At 35.2% G+C, this 20,441-nt stretch overlaps 1 long non-coding RNA gene across 1 annotated transcript; it reads right to left on the reverse strand.

Annotated features, from left to right (window-relative positions):
* Positions 1-6,751: 6,751 nt before the first annotated feature.
* LOC121638805 lies at positions 6,752-7,596 on the reverse strand. The gene is made up of 4 exons (XR_006010081.1): positions 7,514-7,596; positions 7,303-7,376; positions 7,159-7,215; positions 6,752-7,043 (listed from the first exon to the last, which is right to left on the reverse strand). It is a non-coding gene; the product is annotated as an uncharacterized LOC121638805 (long non-coding RNA).
* Positions 7,597-20,441: the final 12,845 nt, after the last annotated feature.

Consider the following 20,441-nt stretch of genomic DNA (forward strand, 5'->3'; position numbering starts at 1 on the left):
CTGAGAGATCATCGCCTTTTTATACCGTGTCACAGTTGGATTTAAGCTCATTAGTATTTTGCCTTGTTGAGAAACTGTTTATTATTAGGAAATCTTAAGCCTACTTTTTTTGTGGTGATGAAATACAAGTAGATGATCGGAAACATGTGTGACACATGAGACGCATCCAAAAGTTTCTCACTCATTGTCTGATTTTATGTGCTCGCCTACAATTGACTGCATAGAAGATTAAATCTTGAAATAGGTAGTTAAACATGAAACCCTGTTTTTACACGTAATGTAAAGATTAGTGCAATCATTTTAGTAGTACAGTACAGAACAAGAACAACAAAAAGAGCACCTTACAAAACCTTGGGGTAAATAAATGTAAATAAACAAATAAACACAAACAAACTGATATTTATTTAAATCTCATAATCCTCCAAGTCTGTTCTATGTTCTGTAAATCAGTGGGTCCCTCTGAGTATAATCCAAAGATTCTAAAAAAGTGCATCTGGAGTTAACAAAGAAAGCTGGTTAATGGAAGAGGAGAGAATAGTGCTACCAAACATCACAAAGTCAGGCATAATTAAGCCCAATGATTCCCCAAGTGTGATTGAAGTGTGGGACAAGAACAGTAATTAACCATGTTGAGCTTCAACTGTAACTCAGCTTACCTTAAACACACTGAACATCTTTACAATTGTGAATGTAAAATACATAATAAATATAGCTCATTCATAACAGGCACTTCATAGGAAAGACTATTGCTGATGGTAGTTGAAAACTTTGAAGTCATACCACTGGTTTGAACCTTTGTAGACATGCAACCTAGAGTTTGTGTGCTAGCTAATTAACTCTGTAGTTGTGCAACTGCATCAACATGTACAAGCTAGACATCAGGAAAACTCGTTGCCATAGTACTTCACTTTATTCACAACAGAAAGTGCTGCTACATGTTACCAACAAATTAACATCATCCGAAAGCTTTATATTCTCCACTACACATGCGGAACAAACAGGAACAAACATAACATGTTCATTAGTCATAAACTGTGACATGGTGGCAGACATCTATTTCTACTGGGGGAGCAATGTATACAGTATATGAAATATAATTGTGGGATGTTAAATATTTACATAATTGTTAGGACACTAGTCTAAAGGATAGAAAATTGTTGTCTTATTTATTGCATGGTGCAAATCCCATTAAAAATTAATACAGTGGTTCGTGTTGTGTTATGAGATAACATAGGTATAGGTTACAATTCTAGTGGTTTTAAATTAGCACTTTGTAGTGTGTGTGTGAGTGTGTGTGTATATATATATACATATATGACAATCTCTGTATATATTGTGCACTGACAAGAGAAACTACACAAACAAGTACCAGCTGCACATAAAATGACTTGATGTTTAATTACTACACATCTTTAAAGGAATCAGAAGCAACAATACACTTCTCTGAGACCAGCGGCATTAACTAACAGTAGACACCATTTTTATCCAGAGAATCACAATATGAATAGATTTTAGTTACTGAAAGAGAGGACAACATATTTCCATTGCAAATTCTGTTGCACTGTAATTTTAGCTTATTACAGAGCAGCTGTATTGTCTTTTTTGTATAATTAAGTATATACAAGTATATATAAGTATAATTTAATGATTTTGAAAACACAAAAGGGACAAACTAACATTGTATCTCTTTTGAATGCCATTATAGTGTGATTTATTTATTTTCTTTATTCTGCAATGCATATTTTTACAAGAACTTAACCTTGAAAATAATTTTTTTTTCATGTCAAACTTTACTTATAAAGCACCTTTCATGCCGAAGACAACACAATGTTCGTAACATGAAAAAAGCAATTTCTGCACAACAAAAATAAAACGAGTCTTTACACATATCAAAGTAAATTACATAACAAATAAAATAGAAAAAACAAACAAACAAAAAAAAGCACTCAAAGTCTTTCACACAGTCGCACACACACGTGTATACACACACATAAAGCATTCTGCTCAAACATGACCTTAATTTCTGTCTCTAAATTGAATGTAAGTATAAAATACTAATACATACATCTGCCATGATGCTGCTGTGAGGAAACAGTATCATGGGGATCCATCTAAATGGATGGATGATGAATATGTGTTCATGAATATTGCACTGAAGTTATGGTGCATCTATGCTGATCTCAATAATACATTCAGTTTTTAAAGCTATATGGATGTTTTTATTTATCTCAGAGTTGAGGAAAGTGATGAAATAAAGTGTTTGGATGGATAATCTTTTAAACTTTTTAATGAAAGATTTATGGATACAAGTATTTCACTTTTGGGAACTCAAGTTCTTTTATTTTGTCATTGTAAACTGGTTTATTTTTCTGCTGCATTTAGTTGTCAGGCTAAAAGTATTGTGGTCTATGGTAAGAAACATAATGAAAGCTGGTGTAGTAAAACACAGGTTAAATTGATGCTGTAGCCTAAAGGTTCATTAAAAGTCTTTCCGCCTTGCACAAACTATATCTTTTGTTTTATTGTAAGAATAAATCGTTGCTTCACTGATTTGAATTATTTTCTTGTCTTTTGTTTGTTTCACAGCTTAAATGCTAATTTCAAAATATAAAGCAAAAATCTTATTTTTGCAGTTGGTTTATGATCACATTGTTTTCTACACCTTTCATCACAGATGTGTATGGTCCTAAAAACAAACTTCATTTTAAAAGGATTGCCTTTTTGTTGATGAGATTCACAATGTATGATAGATATGATTTTTCATTAAAAAAAAAAAAAAAAAACTTTTTAATGTTCTTTTTTATTTAATTTATGGACTTTATTTGTCAGACACAAAAGATAAGCAGTCACACCTTTTTAGGATCATGAACTGATCTGACACAAAGCTGATGCCAATCATTTATTCATTTCTGGTTTCACTTCATGTTTCAGTTTCTGTTACGAAGAAGTTGTTGAAGAAGATTCAGAATAATCTGGTTCAGAGATGCCGCAGTGGTTGTAGCCCCCTGGACTGTAGTGGTAGACTGAGTGGTGGTCGCCTTCAGAGAAATTAGAAACGTTGTTAATCATACAGCAGAGGAAATCATTAAAAGAACTAGTTTTAAGTGTGATTTAATTATAAAAAGAAGAAGAAACTCACCTCATTGGAGTTAGAACCCGAGTTAGAACTGGAGCGGACAAATCGCTCATTCTCCATCTACAGAAGATTTAATATAACCTATATTATTATTTAGTACACACACAACTTCACTGATAAAATATTGTACCATAATGCTACACTTACAGGTTGAGCCAGAGTGAGGCTCAGGAGGCATCCAAGAATAAGTGCTACCTTCAGCATGGTTTCTGTGATTACAAATGTAGGACAAAAATTTAATTAAGATTTATTGTCCACAAATTGAAATTTATAGTAAGAATACAAATAATAGAATTACCTTCAGGTCCTCACAGCTTCAGCAGACTGTTTCACAAATGGACAAAAAGGTTGTTGTAGTGTTGTCTGAATGTTGAGCTCCTCTTTTATACAGTTACAGAAACTAATTTCTTAAGAAACTGCAATGATTGAGAAATCTTTCACCCACATTTCTAAGTGTGACTAATAACCAGAGAAATACTTTAAGACTATGTGCTTTATACAAAAAGCTCCTTAATGATTCCTGGACTGTTTATGCTCATGTGACTGAATTGCATTGCAAGAACATCAGCTTGCATCACAGGTGTTTTTACCTTCAGCAGACTGTGTCTGACACAGTAGCTGTGGATCATCTCTTTGTTCATGGCAAAGTAACAAGTGTATCAAGTTGGAAAAGAATTAGCAGAATAGTTGTTGAGATGTCATTTGTGATTTACTGTATTGGAAATAACTATAGTGGTTGGGAACTACCAAGAAATTAATCGGTATGTTTATATAGAGGAACTACTAAATTAAAAAGTATGATGCACCTTGGAGGTAGATACCTGGAGCTGCACATTGCACAGTAATGATTTAGCAATCAACAAGCCCTGAAGGACTATGGCCAAATACTCTGAAAATAATGATGAAATGCAGAATTATGTGGAAGCCATTCTTTGCCATATTTCATTCCTGTTGATAATTGATTTTGCTGTTTACCTGCTAGTTTTTCAGAACCCTCTCAGTGACAGGTCAATTTGCACACACACATATATATATATATATATATATATATATATATATATATATATATATATAGCTAATAATTCAAAACACCCGCAAAGAACTCCTTAAGTTTCCACAGTTTGTGTTGATTTGGGGAGCCATGTCAGCTGCTGGTGTTGGTCCACCGTGCTTTATTAAGCCCAGAGTTCAGGCAGCCATCTACAAGGAGATTTTAGAGCATGGCTTGCTTCCTTCAGCATAAGAGCTTTTTAGAGATGGTGACTTTATTTTCCAGCAGGACTTGGCACCTGCCCACACTGCCAAAAGAACCAAACCTGGTTCAATAACCACGGAAATACTGTACTTGAATGGCCAGCAAACTCTTCTGACTTTCCGCCTATAAAAAAATAAATGCTTGAAATATCTCAATTTGCATATAATGAGTCTATATAATATATTAGTTTCCTCTTTTAAGTTGATTTACTCAAATAAATTAAGTTTTGTGCAATATACTAAATTTTTTTAGTTTGACTTGTATAAAAATTAGCGGTGGGACTTTAAAGCCTTATGATAAATTAATTATAAAAACATTAATGCATTGAGAAAATTAACATATTAAATCACAGTTTGAATTCCAAACAGAACAGAACATTTGTCATTGCATGAGTTCCTGGTACACCGATTAGACTGGCGTACACATTGGCTAACAACTTAGCAACTTTGGACTTATTTTTAACAAGTTTCAGAGCCCTCTAGAGACTCTTTTTAAAAGAAATCAAAAAAAGCTGCAGACCCTTCCTTGTCCTGAAGCGCTCACAGCTGCAGTCAGAACAGCAGATGTTCATCTCTGCTATGAAGTGAAGACAGAAAATGAAACATGCAAAGTTAACACTGTCTGATCCTGCCCTGGTTTACTGTCATATATTAATGCCTATTATTAAAGAGTGTTGACAAAAACATTTCAAAAGTTAAAAGTACTGTAACATGTGGTGGTCTCTTAATCAGATAACAGTTAAAGTACGTAAAATAGAACTTTAACTTTGGGTCTGTTTTATTTTAGGCGGGGATATTTTGAATGCAATAAAAATGCATTTTTCCAGACATTACTACAGCTTGAGTTTACAATATTAATGTCTCTGTCTATTATTTAATTAATTCTTCCACTAAAATGCATGTAAATGAAAAAATGTTGCTTTTTGGAGCTAATATTGTTATGCAATAAAAATTTCATTAATTAAGATTAATTCATTAATAATTACAAAACTTATAATTAATTAAATATTTTATTTTTAACTGAGCTCCACTCCTAATAAAAATAGAAAACGTGCAAATAAAAACAACATTAAAGGCATCACTCTCACACAAGCACACATTCCATTATTGCAGTGGTCCCTTATTAAACCTTTATATTCGCCTTCAGTATTACCAAATCTTAAACCAGTTACACATGGAAATTTCCGGAAATACCTTGTCTTATGGTTACAAATCAAGTGACTTAGTGGTTTAGCTAAATTACAGCAACACTCAAAGAAGCCTCAATGTCTTGTCATGTTTTAGGAAATAAGTTGCTACTGTAACTAAAGTTTCAGTACGCAGGATTCAAAAACACACACTGATCAAATAACATTTTCATTGGTAATGTTTTATGATACTTAGAAATATCTGTTATGTATTATTGCTCAATGCCCTTAAGTGATATATTTTCAGCCTTCCTCAGTTAATCAGTTCTTTTCCTTTAAATGATTTTATGGATTTAAACCTCAGTAATTTGAGGAGTGACTTCAGTTATATCTTTAACAAATTTTTTGATATTATGCAGAATCCGTTATTTCCTCACTGCAAGCTCCCCAGTCTCCAAGAATGACATCACTTAGTTGGTATGATGCTCTTCTGCTGAAAAGCTCCATATATTTGTCCGGCCAGGGAAAATCTCTTTAAAATCTTTACAATCTTAAATGCTTTAATACAAACTTAAAGTTTGGTCTAATGATGGTCTTGATCAGCTAATTTTACTGAATCAACACTATGAGTTTCTTGTTTTACCTAAATCTCCATACAAAATCCTACACAATTTCCTTGCTTTGTAAAGTTAAATAATTAAAACTTAAAATAACAGTGGATGATTGGAGGCTGTCTTGGGCTCCACTGTTGTAAAAAGAAATCTGTGTACGATTCATTCACATTTGCAGCCATAAATGTGAATTTATTTTCAACCTGAAGCCAGAAAGAATTACATGTGACAAGAATAAGATTTTACATTTTAATGAATTGTTACATCTTTGATGAACACTAACAAAAAAAGAGAATAAATGAAATAGCTATGTAGCATGAATGGCAAAATTAGTTATTATCATGTTATGCATATTGTACTGCCACATATTGAAAGTTCACAGAGAATCTTTTAAAAGGCTGTGAAATTACATATAAATTGATCAGACATGTTTGCTTGCATTTCAGTACTGAATGTATAGACAATATGGTTTTAGTTTCATTGTAAGAATTGATCACTTCTAATTCCCTTTTGATTTGATTAATATTGCCTTTTTCCACAATTCAAAATTACTTGCACCAGTAAAATATTCATTTCAACTCTTTAACATGTGGGTATCATATGTGATACAGTTTCTGAGATCTATTGCATCACTATATGGTAAAAACTTTGTATACATCAAGGTTATGAGCAATCTGATACTTTTCTGCATTTTTTTTTTTTTATAGACTTTGTTTGTCAGGCACCACAAAAAACCAGTCACACCTTTTCAGGATAAATTGATTTGACACAAAGCTGATATCATTCATTTATTTATTTCTGGTTTCATTTCAGGTTTCAGTTTGTGTTACGAAGAAGTTGTTGGAGAAGATTCAGAATAATCTGGTTCAGCGATGTAGCCCCCTGGACTGTAGTTGTAGACTGAGTGGTGGTCGCCTTCAGGGAAATTAAAAACAGTGTTGTTAAACATACAGCAGAGGAAATCATTAGGAATTTTTTAAAAAAAGACCTAGTTTTAAGTGTGATTTGATTATAAAAAGAAGAAACTCACCTCATTGGAGTTAGAACCAGAGTTAGAACTGGAGCGGACAAATCGCTCATTCTCCATCTACAGAAGATTTAATATAACCTATATTATTATTTAGTACACACACAACTTCACTGATAAAAGATTGTACCATAATGCTACACTTACAGGTTGAGCCAGAGTGAGGCTCAGGAGGCATCCAAGAATAAGTGCTACCTTCAGCATGGTTTTTGTGATCACACCTGTTGTAGAAAAAACAAAGAAACAAAAAAAATAAATCAACATTATTTTTAATGAACTAATAGGATCCAAGTACATATAAATACACCATAGCCCCATCCTTTGACAATTATTACAATAGGAGTCATATTATAGTTACTTCAAGTTCTCACAGCTCCAGCAGACTGACTCACAGAGGGACAAAGAGTTTGTTGGAACGTTGCTCTGAATGATGAGCTTCTCTTATATAGAATTACAATAGCAAAGCTGTTTGTAAACAGCAGTCAGGTGTGGCAGGTGTGGCTAATGTCTTAAGACAGAAAGATCAGGAAAGGATTATATGGCAATGTTGCTCAAATATTTCTTGCTATAGAAATGCTAATGTCCAGTGTGTTATTGTACCATTTTATGTTTGCTAATTCTCCACTCTAATAAGGTAATTGGTAAATCAAATCAAACTTTTTATAAAGTGCTTTCAGGGCTTAAAGTATTGCAGCACTGTGCCGGATCTCCGGCTTTTCACTATGATTCAGGAATAAAAAAGCAAAAATAAAAAAAATAAAAAAGTAAAAAACTATGGATATAGTGGTTGAGACTCTGAATTGGCTCTGAATTGTAGAAAATTAATTGAACAATGAACAATGTTAAAGTCGGAAATTACACATATTCATCTTCGAAAATAAGCAGAACTTGCTGCTGCATATGTTTTCAGTGTTCAGCCAATAATGACAAAATGCCACACTTCGTTTTTCTCCGCCGAGTTAACCTGTAGCGTGATCGTTATCTCCGAGTGGTCTTGAACGCAGCATCCAAGCCAACGATTGTTTCACCGAAATCAGAAAAAAAAAAGGAGAGTAAATTCATGAAGCCAGGGAAAGACGTGCTAATTGTCAAGGGCATTAGATCCAAATGGCGCTGGGCATGGATAGAAGAAGGGAGCTGGTGCCAGAAACTAAGAGAGCCAGGTAGGCCTACTTGTTTCTGTGTTGTGCTCGAAGAAGCTGGTGTATGCAACTAGTGGCAAAAAAGTTCTATGACGTCACGAAGGAGACCCAGGCAGCAGTTTGTGCTGTCCAACATATAAGTCGTTTGCCGGGAGCAACAGCCACAGTTGACGTAGCAGCCCTGGTGACTGATCCATGTTAAAAAGGAGAGGAGTCAAAGCCCAACCAAAAAAGAAAGAAGAAATGGAACAGGAAAAAGAAAACACAGTTTAGCAGTTCTCAGTTTCTGAAGTAAACTGTATTTATTTTCTATCCATTTCTTATGCAGTTTAATCAGGTCATGGAGCACTTTAACCTTTTTGTTGCTGTTGTTAATAGAACTGACTTGTAATTTAGAGTATTAAATTGCATTTGTTTATTTTGTATTTTCTATAACCTAATTTGATATTGTTTTGATGTTAAAGGGAGCAGCGACAGAAAAAGCTCTGTGACCTCTGCCTTTTAACCTGGTTCTAGGAACTGTGAAGAGCAACTGACTTGATGATGTCAGCACTTGAACTGGATCCTGTACTGAACAGAAAGTCAGTGAAGAGAAGCCAGTATCGGAGTGATATGTTCATGGCATTTCCTCCCAGTCAGCAGACGAGCAGCCAAATTCTGAACAAATTGCAAACGATGGAGCAGTGACTGATCAATCCCAAAATAGAGAGCGTTACAATAATCCAAATGGCAGGTAATAAAAACATGAATAACTCTTTCTAGATCTTTGAAAGGGAGATATGATTTCACTCTACTCAAGAGCTGTAGATGAAAGAAACTAGATTTGACCACAGAGCTAATTTGTTTATCAAATTTAAAACCAGAATCAAAATTCACACCAAGTTTTCTCAGAAAGTTCTTACAGTGCTGAAAAAATGAGCCAACTATATGGCCATCTAACAAGTGTGACTGACCAAATACAATTATTTGTGCCTTGTCTTTGTTTGAGGAAACTAAGTCTGTCCCATACCATGAATAAACTTCCACAAGTCAGTTCAACAGGGTGTCTATGGATCCACTTGAACTAGAACTAGAACTAGAACTATTGGTAGATAGATTTGTAGGTCATCAGCAAACAATGAAAGGCAATGCCATGCTTCCTAAAAATGGAACCCAATGGAAGCATAGATAAAGAGAAAAGAATTGGACCTAGAATAGAGCCCTGTGGGACCCCCAACTAAGTAGTGAAGCTGCCAAAGAACACTGTTCCAGACAAACAGAAAAACCCCTGTCTGCCAGGTATGACTGAAACCACTTCAGGGCTATGCCTCTAATGCCAACACATGTGTCAAGAAAGGATAAAAGGATTTGATGATCAACTGTATCAAAGGCTGATGTAAGGTCTAAATGAAGCAGAGCAGCAGAGCTACCACTGTCAGCAGACAAGAGCAGGTCGTTAAAAACGCTCAGCAGTGCTGTTTCTGTCCTATGAAACCGTTTAAAACCAGACTGAAATTTTTCGGAAATACAGTTAAGCTCAAGGTGACTGCAGCTTTATATAAACTGACTTCTCTAAAACCATTAACAAGAAAGGAGGTTCAGAGATTTGTCTAAAATTCAAGAGAATAGAGGTATCAAGACTCCTCATTTTAATGAGAGGCTGCACAACAGCATGTCTGAAGGCAGCTGGAACACAGCCAGACCTCAAAGATTCATTAATCAAGTCAACAATACATGGCCCTATGTTACTGAAAACATCCTTAAAGACCAGAGAGGGAGTACTGTCCAGAGGACAGTTAGATGGCCTCAGGTGTTTAACAATTTCCGTTCAAGAGGAAAGAGACACCTGCTTAAGAAGTTCAATATTAAAAGGACAACGTCTGCACTGGAGGCCATCTTGCCAGTCAGCTCGTTCAATCATAACATTGTTTTAATGGTGAATGCACTTAAAAAATAACTATAACTTGCTAATTTTTTTTGTGATTTTTTGGGGGTTTGCTTTGTTATAAATTCTAGAGATGTTGCTATGACAATGCATATTTATAAATAATACTTATTAATAATGATAATGAAAAATTATAGCCAAAGATTCTAGAGCACAGCTTTAACCATGGACTTTCATAAACAGAAAATAAACAGATAGGTGCAATGAATATACACACACAGACACACACACACACACACAAGGTATTTATATTAAGTCAGCTACTAAAACTCAGTGTACAGATTGCCATGTATATATATATATATATATATATATATATATATATATATATATATATATATATATATATACATACATATATATGAATATTGACAATATAAAATAATTTGATTTCTTATGTTTAGCTTAAACATGTAACAATTCAATTTATTTTATTATATTAGTAATATTTATATAATCATAACTTATTATAATACATGTATAACACATTATTCTCATTATTAAATTAAATATCTGTAACATCTTGGACATAAAAGTGACATTTATTTGCAATGCAAAAATTGCAAGATTTAGATACAAGATTTACAAATATACATCAAGGAATGCAGCTTGTTGAAATCCCCACCCTGTACAGAGAACTAGACTATTGTGGAGATTTACACATGGAGGACAACAGTGTGTGTCTCAATCAGCACACTTACATGATTGCACTGGAATGCAGTGCGTAGTGCGCACTAAGCACTTTCTTCTGTAGTGCACACTATCGTGGGTAAGTGCTGACCCAAAGTGAGCACTGACATTTTGCACTTGGCAGTATTGACATACTAGCATTTGACGGCGATTCTTCTACCCACTTTAATTTACAGAATGAATTTCCAACTCTTGATTTTACTTTTTTTTGTTTACTCTTTTGTTTAAAACATGGCTTGGCTATTACCCTTTGAAAAAGACTGTTTTGTTGAGCTTTTGACGCATGTCGCTTCTCTGGAAGATAAGTGTCGCCATCTTGGCAATTCGGTGCAGCCTTAGCTTAAAAAACAGGAACTCAACTAATGTCAGCAGCATATGGTGGTGACTGTCTATGCCGTACTGTGTGTAGCTGAAGTACTACTCCAACAAAAACACATCCTCTGACCCGATCTTCTGCCGTACAATGTATAGGACCTCCAGCAGTTTGATGGGCTGTGATTGTCTGGAATTTGCTGATGCCTGGCGAATGAGCCACTATGCTGCTCTGATGACCCTTACTGTGCTTTCTGATGGAGAACACAACTATTCTGCACGTTTAAGTCATTTTTCAAAGACAAAAGCTTCAATTTCAACATGTTCAAGTATCCAGAATTATAGCCATGTTAAGAAATTTTGGAAGAAACCGTACCGTTGTAAATCCGTCATGGTTTCAGCAAAATAAGAGTATTTGCATTTGTGCAGATCACTCACTTTCCCTCAGATACAACAGATTCCACGAGAGAGCAAGCTCCATTGATACTCCAGCGTGCGCTCTGAGGTCCGAGGGCCAGTCCCAGTTTGTGGTGCCTAAGACAAGACTTAAAACTAGACAGGGCCTTCTCTGTAGTCGGCCCCAGACTCTGGAATGCTCTGCCCCTCTATGTCCGATCTCCCCCACAGTGGAGTGCTTTAAATCTTGTCTAAAGACTCACTTTTTTTTCTACAGCTTTTAACACTGCGTGAGTTGTGTGGTCCTCTGTCTTTTTTTTTTTTCTTCTTCTTCTTTTGTTGTAATGTATTATGTTTGCTTGTATGTATATGCCATCTTGTGTTGTGTTCCAGTTTGTAATGTGTTGTGTATCTTTTGTTTTCATGGACCCCCTTGAAAACGAGATATTGCATCTCAAGGGGCTATCCATTAAATAAAATTGCAAATAAAATCAAATAAACAGTTGATTTATTAGGATCATTGATCTGCACTGATTAAATTCAACTAAATGATCTAGCTAGTACAGTAGTATTCCAGTATTTAAACTGAGATGGGGAGAAATGTCAAGGGGACTTTTTTCCCCTGTGTTTCTCCTTTCTCTGTTCTAGTTATTATACAAAATAATTGTAAAAAAAAAAGAAAATATATATTCCTCTGGTGTCCTGAGGTTCATTGGTGAAAACTTCCATTGATAGCACACACTGACTGGCAGTAACAAAATAAAACTTTACCATTGAGACTATATTGTCTGGTCATTGTGTATATAAATTGTATGTACACATCTAAATAGCTTATCCAGCATAGCAACAATTTCTTTAAAAAATGAGAAGATAAGGAGGGATGTACATTTCACTGGGTGTAGCCTTTGACCAAACACTAATCAACTTGATTTGTAAATATAAGACCAGGCATTAAAATGTGGGACAGTTTGTAAACCCCAAAGAACAAAGAATAAACCCAAACAATAACAATAATAATGTTTGAGTGAAAAAAAACAAAAAACAAAAACAGGTCAATGTAAATTTAAATGACAAAATAAATTAGAACATTGTACTTCTGACAAAAGTCAGAAATGATTGAGTCCAACATAGTGATGAAATACTCCAGTCATTAGTCACACCTTGAAACAAGGAGGTGGAAGATTTCCCAATGATTGCAGTTTCCCAACAGTTTTTTTCCCTCTAAGGTATATAAGAGAACGTCAAATTTCAGATGGACACAACAACCTCTTCGTCTATCTGTGAAGCAGAGCTGTGAAGACTCTAAGGTAATAATGTAAATCCTTTATTTTAGTATTTTTGATGTGAAGATGGACTTCCTCATATTTATTTGAACAAATTTCTTCATGTGAGAAATAATTCAAAATTTCTATTACAACAGTTGTGATCCCTGAAACCATGCTGAAGGTAGCGCTTGTTCTTGGATGCCTCCTGAGCCTCATTCTGGCTCAACCTGTAAGTGTCATATCGTCATACTCAACATCAATAATGTATATCATGAGGCGATAGCAAACATGGTAACTATAATTTATTTCTTTATTTTGTTAACAGATGGAGCACCAGCGATTTGCTCGCTCTAGCTCTGGTTCTAACTCAAATGAGGTGAGTGTTTTCTATCTTCTCCAATAAAACCATGTATGAACATCAGTTCTATGCTGTATGTATCTTAGTAACAACATTCCTGATTTTCTTGAAGGGCCAGAATTCAATTTCAAATTCACAGCTTGCCCAGCTTCTTCTTGCCCTCCTCCAACTAACTACAACTACAACTACAGCTGCAACTACAACTACAGCTGCAACTACAACTACAGCTGCCACTACTCCTCGTGCATAAGAGTGGATTCAGATGATCAACAAGTGAAAACTATTATGGATTAAATTTTGACATCAGCACTGTTTTGTGTCTATTTGTCTTATTTGACTTAGAATGTCTCACTTTTAAAGTCCTTCTGAACAAACTCTTGACAACAGTGTGGGTTGGTTAGAGGCAGGTCAAAGTACTTTGAAAGTCCTCCTAAAAGAATAATAATGATAAAACAGAAAAGAAAAAAACAAAAATAACAAAAGACTTTGTATGTTTTCAAAATATTATCACTTTATAAAGGCTGACAATAAAACAAAAAAACAAAAAAAACATGAATCACAATCCACAGTCTTGGCAATAAAGAGCAATGATTTCCTAAAGAAACAGACGACAGACAGAAATGCAAACTGGGTGTTGCCTTTAATTTTCCAAAACCACTAATGCATTTTGTTAGTACACTAATGCTGATCATAAAACCAGGTTTTCATGTGCAGCATCTGTTTAAGGGTTTGCCAGAAAGGTTGCTCTGTAACTTAATAAAAGGGGTGAAGAGCAATGTTTGGTAGCACTTTACATTACAGCTCTGTAATTATATGGTAATAGTATGGTAATAGTGTAGTAATTTCATGTTAATATATACAAATAACCTGGTAATACTCAGGTAATATCCTAGTAGTAACACTGGGAACAACAACAGAGTAAAACTGAAATTATTTAGTAGTACTATGGTAATATTGTGGTAATTACCTGGTAGTTACCTGGAAAAGTCTTCTAATATCTGTACAAACTTAAATAAAGGAGTAATTATGATAATATAATGTCATTAATACCACATTATAATTGGATAGTTTCTATGTAATAACCACAAATTACCCATTGAACGTTTCCATTTTATTTCATAGTAATATTACATTACAGCAGACATTGTCTTGTAAAACAATATCATGGGGACAACATCAATAGTTTCTATGTAATAACCAGAAATCAGCGCTGCCAAGTGACATATTGCCTGTCTCTGTTCCATGGTAATAATTACAATTACAGCAGACATTGCCATGTAAAACAGTAACATCATCAATAGTTTCTATGTAATAACTAGGATCTCTAAAAACACTTGAGTATGTATTCCTGTAAGTGGATGAAGCAGAAACTCTGGTGATTGACTTGATAACGTATATACTGATGTTATCTCAGTCTTTAGTCAGTCAGTTTCTTTAGAAAATCCCTGCTCTTTTTGCAAGGAATGTGGATTGTATTTTTTTTGTCAGCCTTTATAAAGTGATAATATTTTGATAACATACAAAGTCTTTTTTTTATTTCTGTTTTTTCTTTTCTGTTTTATCATTATTATTCTTTTAGGATGATTTCCAAAGTACTTTGACCTGCCTCTAACCAACCCACACTGTTGTCAAGAGTTTGTTCAGAAGGACTTTAGGCCAATTTTTCATAATCAGATAACTACCATCATCTGAAACAGATATCAGGTTATACTTTCTACATGATGAGATAATGATCTGATTTTTTGCTTGTTATTTTATGTTGTTAATTTTTATTTATACATTTGCCACCTGTGTACAAGTTGCTTGTGTACAAACCACTTTGCTGCTATTACAGAGCTCCTAAACGACTTTTCATTGTTCTGCAACAATGACAAAGTGCTACTCTAATCAACATTTAAATTGTGTGTTTGTGTCAAGTCTAGTACACACTATCACACTATGAAATATTTAGTTTTCACACTGCAGACAAATCTCAGAGGTGATATATTTAAATAAAAAAAAAAGCCATAGTCATTTTCTAAAGTTTATTTGACAGATGAAACACACGACTGAGTTTTAATAGAAATGTTGGACTTTACATTAACAGTCAATGTAGAAGCACTAGTTAAAACAACGCTTAAGTCTGAGATAATGTCAAACTAAAGATTGTCACAGGTTGTAAAATGTGGCAAACTGGTGAGCCTGGTCTTATAAGATGCATTAGCAGGTATTTGTCCATGTCTGCAATTTAGAGGCGTCACAATGATGCTGGCTTCACACTGGTGGGATAGCTTAAGGGCTGCACGCTTTGCTGAATTGCTGCATCAAACTGCATGCATGCATAATATATACATACATACACACACTACACACACACACATATAAATGTTTGTGTGTGTGTGTGTGTGTGTGCTTAAACAAGAAGTAAAGAAAATCTATGTTCTTCAAGTCAGCTTTGCATGAAGATTGATGTAGCGTTGCTCTGGATCTGGAGCTGAGCTTATATACTCTTACCTGTTACAAAACTATAATTATTAAGAAATCCTCCACTTCCACCTTTTAAGGTGTGGCTGAGGACTAGAGACATCAGCCACATTAATATGGACACAGAGACAGTGATCATGCCATAGCTTCTATCAGAAACACTAAAGTTGAGTAGTGTAATGGAAAATTTACACATAACCCTTATATTCTGTAGACTACACTTTGCATTGTTAAAGCTTGGCTTATGTTTTACTCAGGGAGGAGAATGACTGTGTACCCAGATAAGGATTTAGTGAGCTCCCTTCCCCCTTTTCTTCTCTTCCTTGTACCAGGCCATGAGGGGTTTACTACAATGACCTTCGACCTCGATGTTATCAGCTCATGCTCTGGCTATATTAACCAAGCACACATGTACCTCCCCAGACTCGTGCAGCCAAAGCTTCTTTGACTGTGTGATCTCTCATTGCTGATCAGCTCTTAATTAAATGCTTTGTTTGATTCTCACTTAGTGTGTGATCCTTGATAAATAAATTCCACTACAATCATCCTGAAGGATTCTTCAGCCCCTGGGTCAGCCTTAACCGTCAGGGGACGGCGGAGGGACTCCGTTCAGGCACCACTGATATCCAGAACGAAGTCTGCGTGTGGAGCGGCACCCAAATCACACACGGTGAGAAGTTTTCATATCGGAGTCTCATTTACCACCCCTTCTCTCACTATCTTATGAAAATAAGGTAGGGTATCCCACTATCTTGTGAAGACAAGGTAGGTCACTATTCTACTGCGGTAGGGTAGGGTTAGTCCGGCACTGAAGTAAAAACTTCGGTGGTAATAATAGGCGTTTTAGTCAATTTTTGTGCCTGAGTGTGGGCTACTTGAAGAAGAAAAATCCAACTTGGAGACATCCTAGTTGCATAATGGGAACACAGCTGGTAAGGAGAAGGAGGGTGAATGGGACCCCCCAATATGTAACAAAGGAAAAAATAAATAAATAAATAAAAGGGCCAAACAATAATAGTTAAGGACATAAATATAAGTAATAAAATAAATACATAAATATGTCAAATAGGTGCACCTTATAAAATAAATAAAGAAGAAATAAATATATAATAAATAAAATAATTGTATTGCTGAAGCATAAAAGGAAAGAATAATGAAACCAAATAAGAAGATAACAAAAAGAGTCAAAGAGTGTGTGAGTGTGTGTGTGTGTGTGTGGTTGGAGATTCTCTCACTTTCCGAAGCAGCAGAGAGAGAGGACACGTTGGTAATAATGAAGCTCTGTCTAACAGTTTAAGTAGGATATGAGAAATCTCATGAAGAAATAAAATGGGTACTTTTAACAGTAAAAACTAAATTAGAAGGAGATGCTAAATTTACGCCTGGAAAACATCCAGATAATGTAAAATGATCTGATCAGGCTGAGGAAATGTTTTGCTCTGCTCCAGAATACTTAATACACACAAGGACACTTTCGGGTTGTAAAAGCTGGTTGTCTGTTTGGAAAGAAAAAATAGAACATTTTATCCATAGGTCTATCTGAAAAACTATAGTTTTTGAGTCTCAGCTGACTTGTATTTGCATTTATAAAATATTTTCATAAGAATTTCATTCTTTTCTTATGGACACCTTCATCACAATGCTTTGATTTTATTGCGTTCTTTCTACTTAATTTGTGTTTTCTTTTAAACTTGTCAAACATGAACAATTTTTACCTTAAAGGAAATTAGATCTGTTAAATCTGAACGACACTTTGCTTGCAATGAAGAATGCTTTTGCTTATACACACACACACACACTGAAGATTTACTTTTAGCATTGTCAAATCTTTGAGAGAAAACACTTGCATCTTTCCTCAGACACATACATAATCTCTATAGGATAAACATTGACCCTATTTTCCTTTTTCTTCTTTTCCCCCTCCCTCCGTCTCTGTCGGAGACACTCTCTCCTGAAGCTCACAGGCTGCATACCTGACTCGACTCAGTTCTTCCGCTGGGATAAAAGTCAGCAGAGACCCACTGATATATATATATGTATATATATATATATATATATAAACTTTCTATCACCACCATGTCCTATGAACTGATACTGATGCCCATTCCTACCAGCTCCACCTGATACTGATTCAAGAAACAAAGACAGAAGATACTCCAGCATTTACCACCAGAGTTCCTCTGCTTCTAGTTCCAAAGAGACTAAAACCAGATGTTTGATGGACATGTAAACATCTGTTTTTCGATGGTAGAACACCATCCTTCACAACGCTCCTGATCATGCGTTTATTCAGAAGACAAACCAGGACAAGAGCTCTTCGACCAGCTCCAAGGTGGCGTGGCCGCTGGACTTTGAGGGGCAAACAGAGAGGTGGGTGCTGGGGGCCCGAGGTTGGAAAACCATCCGGTTCTACTGACCAGAGAGAGAACATCCATGTGGTGAAAAGGGTCATTGGCCATAAAATCAAAAGGCGGTTTGCCATCTGACTGGTCCACGGCAGAGCTGACTCGGAGATGGAGGCAGTCATGTGACCAGTTAACACAATAATGGTGAGATTGTTCTGATATCATACTATAAATAATTAATGACTTGATGCAAAACTTTGTTAATATAGCTACTGAAGCTAAGCAGATCTACATCTTTTATGGAAAGAAAGTGTTAAAGAGTAAACAGAAGAAAGCTTCACTTCTAGACATTTCACACACAAAAGACTCGTTCACAGCTGGAACGAGAGACGCATTTACAAATACACGCACGCTCACTGCAACGAAGTACCTGCTTGCTACTGACATCACATAACATGACACGATGAGCTACTAACCCTGTCTTGTTTTGTTTTCATGATTTAAAAAGAACAGAACATGTTTAGTGAGCTGGTGGCAACAACCTTTCCTCAGTTATCCAACACTGATCAGCTCATTTATAAAGGAGAAAGAAAATGAGTAAAACGAGATGAAAATAATTTTTTTTTGTTTTGATCCCTTCAGATGCATTCTAATTGTTACTCACTGACACATGAATTTATATTTTCTCCAGATTACCCATCTAACTGTTGATCCAGGATCTGATAAGATGGTATCTCTCTCATTCCTACAGCTGAAGCAGTGAGAGTGAGTGAAACCTTCCTGCCAGAGGTGGAAATGCCAACATACTGATCCTTATGTGCATTTATGTAAATACCGAACGGCAGTTTCTCTGCTTGGTTCTCTGTGGTGATGCAAACTGCAAGTTCCCTGATTTCCTGAGAACTTTAAGTGTGTGCGTGATTTGCACCAAAACTGTTCATGTGTCTCTGGGTCCTGATTATTTTAATTTTATCTTTCACAAATGGCTTAGGTTAAGGTTTTAGTACTTTTGGTACTGTATCTATAATCTATATTAAACAAGAATTGAATCTGAAACAGTTTTAAAGATACAAACTGAAGACATAACAGATTTATTTTTCAGTCGAGCAAACTAAGAATCTGAAATCTATCTAAAACCAGATGAATCAATAAATAAATTGCTTAGAGGGAATTTCCTAAGACCTAAAGAAAATGCTGATGTATAAATTAAATTACGTTAAAGGAGCTCCTCTATTAACTGTCATCAGATGTAACTGTATGCAAATTACTTTCAGTAAAACAAAGAAAACCTTAAAAAAAAACAAAAAAAAAAAAACAACAAATGTTGAGGCAGGTAAAATTACTTTTAGGTCATTGTTAGCTCTGCATTAAAACAGGAAAATGCACTATAAAATGACCATTGAGATACCAGAAGAAAATTAAAAACTTGTTTCATATTGGTCTGATATCCATGGATATTTTAAACTGATTCTCTTATAAAAATAACAATGATAATGAAAAAAGGGTTTTGTAAAAGAGAAAAGAGCTGCTCGAGCAAAAAAATTGGCTGATGATTGACACATTATTTAAAGAAATTCCAATTGGGTTTGAGTCCATATCATCTTGGAGTTGAAAGCATTAATAATAAAAATCTCCAAAACAATTAGTGTTTTCCAAACAATTTTAAAATGAACTTTAAGGATCCTCATGAATGCAGGAAAATTGACCTGCTCTGATTTGGCCTTTCTGCGCAGAACTACTGACGTGACTTTGACAAAGTTTTCTGACTCTGACCTGAAGACAGACGACTGATGGACTGATATTGAATGGACTTTTCTTCCAGCAGGTTCTTATCCAGGATTGCTTCCACAGAAGGCTGATTGCTGTTTATAACGCTGCTAAATCTGCAGCCATTAACAGTTACACACATTTATTGTCATGAAAAGCAGGTCTGATGATCTGTTTACAGGAGGAGGAGACGTCTACTCCACATCTCTTTTTGTAAAATATGTGTATGTGCATTTTAAAATCAAAAATGACTTTGACCCTTATGACATTTTGGGGTAGAACTTTTACAGGTGGAGAAAATTATCACCTTGTACACATGTGCTTATGCTGATGAGGATTGTTTCACAGGGGGAAGCCAGAACAGGCAACTCCAGGATTCAAGTATAGAAGAATTTTTATGTTTTGTGTACGATTTTACTCTTACCTGGGATACTGTCACATATTAACAAAAATGGAAAGTATATCAGTTTTTTGATAAATTGACTATTCCACCATGCACCTCTGGTTCTGCAGGTATTGTGCGCTCTACTGATGGAAGACCTTGCCTTCTTTGTCAATTTTTCCCCTAGTTTGCTAAGTTGTCACATGGGGTGGACCATGTGCCAAAAGGGGGAATGGTATCTT

The sequence above is a fragment of the Melanotaenia boesemani genome, chromosome 4 (assembly GCF_017639745.1).
Source record: "Melanotaenia boesemani isolate fMelBoe1 chromosome 4, fMelBoe1.pri, whole genome shotgun sequence".
NCBI classification, from domain to species: Eukaryota; Metazoa; Chordata; class Actinopteri; order Atheriniformes; family Melanotaeniidae; genus Melanotaenia; species Melanotaenia boesemani.